This window comes from Sinocyclocheilus anshuiensis, unplaced genomic scaffold (assembly GCF_001515605.1).
Source record: "Sinocyclocheilus anshuiensis isolate Anshui unplaced genomic scaffold, SAMN03320099.WGS_v1.1 scaffold320, whole genome shotgun sequence".
Classification (NCBI taxonomy): Eukaryota; Metazoa; Chordata; class Actinopteri; order Cypriniformes; family Cyprinidae; genus Sinocyclocheilus; species Sinocyclocheilus anshuiensis.
In genome coordinates, this window is record NW_015554092.1 from 482,778 (window position 1) to 490,337 (window position 7,560).

Consider the following 7,560-nt stretch of genomic DNA (forward strand, 5'->3'; position numbering starts at 1 on the left):
TCTCTCTCTCTCTCTCTCACACACACACACATTCATTTGTATTCTTATACAAATACCTGTATGTGTGTGTGTGTGTGTGTGTATATATATACACACACACACACACACATACACAATGTTATGCTAAGTTATTTTGTTAATTTTAATTATATACATTTTATATATTAATTTCATTTTTATTTTTGATATATTAAAATATAATAGTTTATTTTCAATTGCTTACATTTTCAAAACTTTGCCTCTTTTTTTCAAAACTCTACACACAAATCCAAAGAATTGCACACAAAATGCAAAAAGCCTCACATCGCTTGCAAAATTAAGCATTGCATTCAAAATATCACAAATACATCTCAAAAGCAAACACCTTTGACATAATATTAATTCCTGTTAGATTTGTGTGTGTTACAGAGAATTGTGTGTTGTGTTTTACAAAAAGTGTTTTATGAAATTGCAAACTGAGTCAAAGGCTGAGAATTAGTGTATGGTTTTGTAGATTTGGTGTGTTTCTGCTGTTTGAGTGTCAGCTTTCAGAAACTGTGTGACAAATAAAGATTTTGTGTGTAAGCAGATTAAAAAAAACTGTAAAAAATAATATAATTTATTAAAATATTATATATTTATATATATATTATTATTAATTTTATAATTTTATTTTTAAACTATGAATTAGATTATTAGATTTTGTGTTATATTATAGTAATGTCATATTTTATGACACACATACATATACATATTAATATACACATCCCTCTATGTCTCGCTCTATATTTGGTTATGTATATTAATTCTCTACATTATAAATTTCATTTTATTAATGCTATATTTATATATTCATTTTATTTTAATTTTATTTTAAATTTTTATTGACCTATTTATTAACTGTTTTGACTAGTTAACCTTAAAAGGACCTTAAAAGCATTTTGTACAGTTTTCACTATATTTATGAAGACATTTTCCAAAATTTGGTCCTCGTAAAAATACCATATAAAATCATTAATAACACCTGTCCAAAATGTATGAAACACTCACCTGTCTGTCACTGCAGTGAGACACAGATAAAGGATCAGACAAACACTAACCTGCTCACAAAACTACAGACAGACTGGCTTGAGAATCCGTGTGTGTGTGTGTGTGCGTGTGTGTGTGTGTGTGTGTGTGTGAGAGAGAGAGAGAGAGAAACAGACACACACTTCCGTATTTAAAGGAAGCAGTGTTTTGCTGATGTTCTAAACGGTCAATTGGAAAGGCATTAGTGTTCCAGCCCTCACTGTAATCAATAAAGTGATCAATCGCCTTGAAACGCCGATCTAATCTGCACTTTCATGTTCAATGTCAACAGCTCACATCCCAGAGTCTGGAATTTACTAGAAATTCCCTTCATTCCCTGTTCAGAGCGCTGGAAGCAGGAGAAGAGAGAACATGCCGTGGCATGAACACTCAAACACACACACACACACACACACACACACACACACACACTTGCATTCTCAAGCCATTTAGTTTATCTTGATGTATTAAAGTAGCTTAAGCAAAACCTGAAATAGAAATGATTAAAAACTATATAGACATCTAAAAAACTAATTAAAAAATACAAAAACAAAATAAAAATAAAAATAAAATGTATAAAGTAAAACAAAAATTTTAAAAACTTTTTATAAAAAATAAATAATTTCTAAAAAAAAAAAAAAAAAAAAAATTGTGAGAAAATAACATAAAAACTATAATAGTACCTCAATGATACTAAAATAACACTAAATCAAACTCCATTAAAGCTCCTGATCCATCAAGAACAATACCTCGTTTTTATGTTTTTCGTTCATTATAAACTGATGTTTTTGAGATCTACTCATTTTTGTTGTTGTTCGAACACTGAAACCTGCTGCATCTCATCAGATTTCTCCTGCGACCTCTGCTCTGACCTCTGGGTTGATAATTCAGAAAGCCTCTGCTCTGGCTGCCATCTGAACATGACGGATGAGAGACGGCGTCTACAGGTGTGTGAACTCACACACGTCCACAAGTCTGACACTCGCCTCCATGCGCTTCAGTGAAGGAAACGGCACGATAAAAGCAGGAAGATGTTTGTGAGACACTTGCACAACACTCCTCATGAAAGAGCCTGTATCGGTCAGCTGCCAGTTGAGGCCTGTCTCACCCACACACACACACACACACACACACACACACACACAATCACAAGTGCAGTATGGAGTACCTCAAGGCTCAGTACTAGGACCGTTACTTTTCACAGTTTACTTGTTACCCTTGGGAGATATCATCAGGAAACACGATGTTAGCTTTCACTGTTATGCTGATGACACTCAGCTCTATATTTCTACGTGGCCCGACGAAACATACCAATTTGCAAAACTCACGGAATGCATAGTCGATATAAAAAACTGGATGACAAGTAATTTCTTACTGCTAAATTCTGAAAAAACAGAGGTGTTAATTATCGGACCTAAAACCTCTGCATGTAATAACCTAGAACACTGTCTTGCACTTGATGGCTGCTCTGTTAATTCTTCGTCATCAGTTAGGAACCTAGGTGTGCTATTTGATAGCAATCTTTCCTTTGAAAGCCACGTTTCTAGCATTTGCAAAACCACATTTTTCCATCTCAAAAATGTATCTAAATTACGACCTATGCTCTCAATGGAAAATGCAGAAACGTTAATTCATGCGTTCATAACCTCAAGGTTAGATTATTGTAATGCTTTATTGGGTGCTTGCTCTGCACGCTTAATAAACAAACTCCAGCTGATCCAAAATGCAGCAGCTAGAGTTCTTACTAGAACCAGGAAGTATGACCATATTAGTCATATTTCTGTCAACACTGCACTGGCTCCCTATTAAACATCGTATAGATTTTAAAACCTTGCTAATTACTTATAAAGCCCTGAATGGTTTAGCTCCTCAGTACTTGAGTAAGCTCATATCGCATTATTGTCTTCAAGTCCACTGCGATCTCAAAACTCTGGCCAGTTGATAATACGATCAGCACCTAGAGAGGACCTCTACAGCCCTGAGACCCCAACCGCTCTCAGAATCTGAGGTCTTTTGTTTGGTGAATCATGTTGTCTGAGGGCTGTGGGGTGAATCCAGAGAAACGCTGCAGGGTTTCAGGTGTCCAGACACAGAATACAGTCTCATTGTAAGTATTATAGTGTGTGTGTGTGTGTGTGTGTGTGTGGATCCGTTACGCCATATGGACACTGTATGGAGGAAAACAGAGTATCTAACAGCACACTGAAATAAACTCACACTCCTAAAAATAAGAGTTCTTTATTGGCATTGACAGTTCCATGAAGAACTTTTAACATCCATTGGTTCTTTGTAGTGGAAAAAGCTTCTTTATGAAAATGTTCTTCACAGTAATAAAAATGGTTCTCTTAAACTGTTCAGTGAAAGGTTCTTTGAGGAATGGTTAAATGGCAAAAACTGTATGTTCATAACAGTCAGTCATTTCTTCTTTTTTTTCTTTTGAGTTCATGTTCTTTAGTTCTTTATGACATCAAATGCAATAATGGTTTCTGTCTGTCTCTGCATGAAGAGTGTTAATAATTAAACACTCATGCAGTGACTCACACACACACACACACTCTCTCTCTCTCTCTCTCTCTCTCTCTCTCTCTCTCTCTCTCTCTCTCTCTCTCTCTCTCTCTCTCTCTCTCTCTCTCTCTCTCTCTCTCTCTCTCTCTCTCTCTCTCTCTCTCTCTCTCTCTCTCTCTCTCTCTCTCTCTCTCTCTCTCTCTCTCTCTCTCTCTCTCTCTCTCTCTCTCTCTCTCTCTCTCTCTCTCTCTCTCTCTCTCTCTCTCTCTCTCTCTCTCTCTCTCTCTCTCTCTCTCTCTCTCTCTCTCTCTCTCTCTCTCTCTCTCTCTCTCTCTCTCTCTCTCTCTCTCTCTCTCTCTCTCTCTCTCTCTCTCTCTCTCTCTCTCTCTCTCTCTCTCTCTCTCTCTCTCTCTCTCTCTCTCTCTCTCTCTCTCTCTCTCTCTCTCTCTCTCTCTCTCTCTCTCTCTCTCTCTCTCTCTCTCTCTCTCTCTCTCTCTCTCTCTCTCTCTCTCTCTCTCTCTCTCTCTCTCTCTCTCTCTCTCTCTCTCTCTCTCTCTCTCTCTCTCTCTCTCTCTCTCTCTCTCTCTCTCTCTCTCTCTCTCTCTCTCTCTCTCTCTCTCTCTCTCTCTCTCTCTCTCTCTCTCTCTCTCTCTCTCTCTCTCTCTCTCTCTCTCTCTCTCTCTCTCTCTCTCTCTCTCTCTCTCTCTCTCTCTCTCTCTCTCTCTCTCTCTCTCTCTCTCTCTCTCTCTCTCTCTCTCTCTCTCTCTCTCTCTCTCTCTCTCTCTCTCTCTCTCTCTCTCTCTCTCTCTCTCTCTCTCTCTCTCTCTCTCTCTCTCTCTCTCTCTCTCTCTCTCTCTCTCTCTCTCTCTCTCTCTCTCTCTCTCTCTCTCTCTCTCTCTCTCTCTCTCTCTCTCTCTCTCTCTCTCTCTCTCTCTCTCTCTCTCTCTCTCTCTCTCTCTCTCTCTCTCTCTCTCTCTCTCTCTCTCTCTCTCTCTCTCTCTCTCTCTCTCTCTCTCTCTCTCTCTCTCTCTCTCTCTCTCTCTCTCTCTCTCTCTCTCTCTCTCTCTCTCTCTCTCTCTCTCTCTCTCTCTCTCTCTCTCTCTCTCTCTCTCTCTCTCTCTCTCTCTCTCTCTCTCTCTCTCTCTCTCTCTCTCTCTCTCTCTCTCTCTCTCTCTCTCTCTCTCTCTCTCTCTCTCTCTCTCTCTCTCTCTCTCTCTCTCTCTCTCTCTCTCTCTCTCTCTCTCTCTCTCTCTCTCTCTCTCTCTCTCTCTCTCTCTCTCTCTCTCTCTCTCTCTCTCTCTCTCTCTCTCTCTCTCTCTCTCTCTCTCTCTCTCTCTCTCTCTCTCTCTCTCTCTCTCTCTCTCTCTCTCTCTCTCTCTCTCTCTCTCTCTCTCTCTCTCTCTCTCTCTCTCTCTCTCTCTCTCTCTCTCTCTCTCTCTCTCTCTCTCTCTCTCTCTCTCTCTCTCTCTCTCTCTCTCTCTCTCTCTCTCTCTCTCTCTCTCTCTCTCTCTCTCTCTCTCTCTCTCTCTCTCTCTCTCTCTCTCTCTCTCTCTCTCTCTCTCTCTCTCTCTCTCTCTCTCTCTCTCTCTCTCTCTCTCTCTCTCTCTCTCTCTCTCTCTCTCTCTCTCTCTCTCTCTCTCTCTCTCTCTCTCTCTCTCTCTCTCTCTCTCTCTCTCTCTCTCTCTCTCTCTCTCTCTCTCTCTCTCTCTCTCTCTCTCTCTCTCTCTCTCTCTCTCTCTCTCTCTCTCTCTCTCTCTCTCTCTCTCTCTCTCTCTCTCTCTCTCTCTCTCTCTCTCTCTCTCTCTCTCTCTCTCTCTCTCTCTCTCTCTCTCTCTCTCTCTCTCTCTCTCTCTCTCTCTCTCTCTCTCTCTCTCTCTCTCTCTCTCTCTCTCTCTCTCTCTCTCTCTCTCTCTCTCTCTCTCTCTCTCTCTCTCTCTCTCTCTCTCTCTCTCTCTCTCTCTCTCTCTCTCTCTCTCTCTCTCTCTCTCTCTCTCTCTCTCTCTCTCTCTCTCTCTCTCTCTCTCTCTCTCTCTCTCTCTCTCTCTCTCTCTCTCTCTCTCTCTCTCTCTCTCTCTCTCTCTCTCTCTCTCTCTCTCTCTCTCTCTCTCTCTCTCTCTCTCTCTCTCTCTCTCTCTCTCTCTCTCTCTCTCTCTCTCTCTCTCTCTCTCTCTCTCTCTCTCTCTCTCTCTCTCTCTCTCTCTCTCTCTCTCTCTCTCTCTCTCTCTCTCTCTCTCTCTCTCTCTCTCTCTCTCTCTCTCTCTCTCTCTCTCTCTCTCTCTCTCTCTCTCTCTCTCTCTCTCTCTCTCTCTCTCTCTCTCTCTCTCTCTCTCTCTCTCTCTCTCTCTCTCTCTCTCTCTCTCTCTCTCTCTCTCTCTCTCTCTCTCTCTCTCTCTCTCTCTCTCTCTCTCTCTCTCTCTCTCTCTCTCTCTCTCTCTCTCTCTCTCTCTCTCTCTCTCTCTCTCTCTCTCTCTCTCTCTCTCTCTCTCTCTCTCTCTCTCTCTCTCTCTCTCTCTCTCTCTCTCTCTCTCTCTCTCTCTCTCTCTCTCTCTCTCTCTCTCTCTCTCTCTCTCTCTCTCTCTCTCTCTCTCTCTCTCTCTCTCTCTCTCTCTCTCTCTCTCTCTCTCTCTCTCTCTCTCTCTCTCTCTCTCTCTCTCTCTCTCTCTCTCTCTCTCTCTCTCTCTCTCTCTCTCTCTCTCTCTCTCTCTCTCTCTCTCTCTCTCTCTCTCTCTCTCTCTCTCTCTCTCTCTCTCTCTCTCTCTCTCTCTCTCTCTCTCTCTCTCTCTCTCTCTCTCTCTCTCTCTCTCTCTCTCTCTCTCTCTCTCTCTCTCTCTCTCTCTCTCTCTCTCTCTCTCTCTCTCTCTCTCTCTCTCTCTCTCTCTCTCTCTCTCTCTCTCTCTCTCTCTCTCTCTCTCTCTCTCTCTCTCTCTCTCTCTCTCTCTCTCTCTCTCTCTCTCTCTCTCTCTCTCTCTCTCTCTCTCTCTCTCTCTCTCTCTCTCTCTCTCTCTCTCTCTCTCTCTCTCTCTCTCTCTCTCTCTCTCTCTCTCTCTCTCTCTCTCTCTCTCTCTCTCTCTCTCTCTCTCTCTCTCTCTCTCTCTCTCTCTCTCTCTCTCTCTCTCTCTCTCTCTCTCTCTCTCTCTCTCTCTCTCTCTCTCTCTCTCTCTCTCTCTCTCTCTCTCTCTCTCTCTCTCTCTCTCTCTCTCTCTCTCTCTCTCTCTCTCTCTCTCTCTCTCTCTCTCTCTCTCTCTCTCTCTCTCTCTCTCTCTCTCTCTCTCTCTCTCTCTCTCTCTCTCTCTCTCTCTCTCTCTCTCTCTCTCTCTCTCTCTCTCTCTCTCTCTCTCTCTCTCTCTCTCTCTCTCTCTCTCTCTCTCTCTCTCTCTCTCTCTCTCTCTCTCTCTCTCTCTCTCTCTCTCTCTCTCTCTCTCTCTCTCTCTCTCTCTCTCTCTCTCTCTCTCTCTCTCTCTCTCTCTCTCTCTCTCTCTCTCTCTCTCTCTCTCTCTCTCTCTCTCTCTCTCTCTCTCTCTCTCTCTCTCTCTCTCTCTCTCTCTCTCTCTCTCTCTCTCTCTCTCTCTCTCTCTCTCTCTCTCTCTCTCTCTCTCTCTCTCTCTCTCTCTCTCTCTCTCTCTCTCTCTCTCTCTCTCACACACACACACACACACACACACACTCATAATGCTGTTAGTGGGAATCTCTATGATTATTTATGTGCAGATCATCATCTCGTTCTGCGCGGCAGACTGAGGCTCTCGGGACGTGACGGTGTTTGTTTAATTCATGATGTTTTGCTGAACTGTGTGTGTGTGAGAAACATGACAGCCGTCTGGAGTAGTGCAAACGTTTGTTTTTAAATGTTTCTGAAAGAGTCTCTTCTGCTCCTCAAAGCTGCATTTATTTGATCAAAAATACTGTAAAAATTCTGAAATATTATTATAATGTAAATCAGCTGTTTTCTGTGTGAATATCTGTTAAACTGTAATGTATTTCTGTGATGCGCAGCTGTATTTTCAGCAT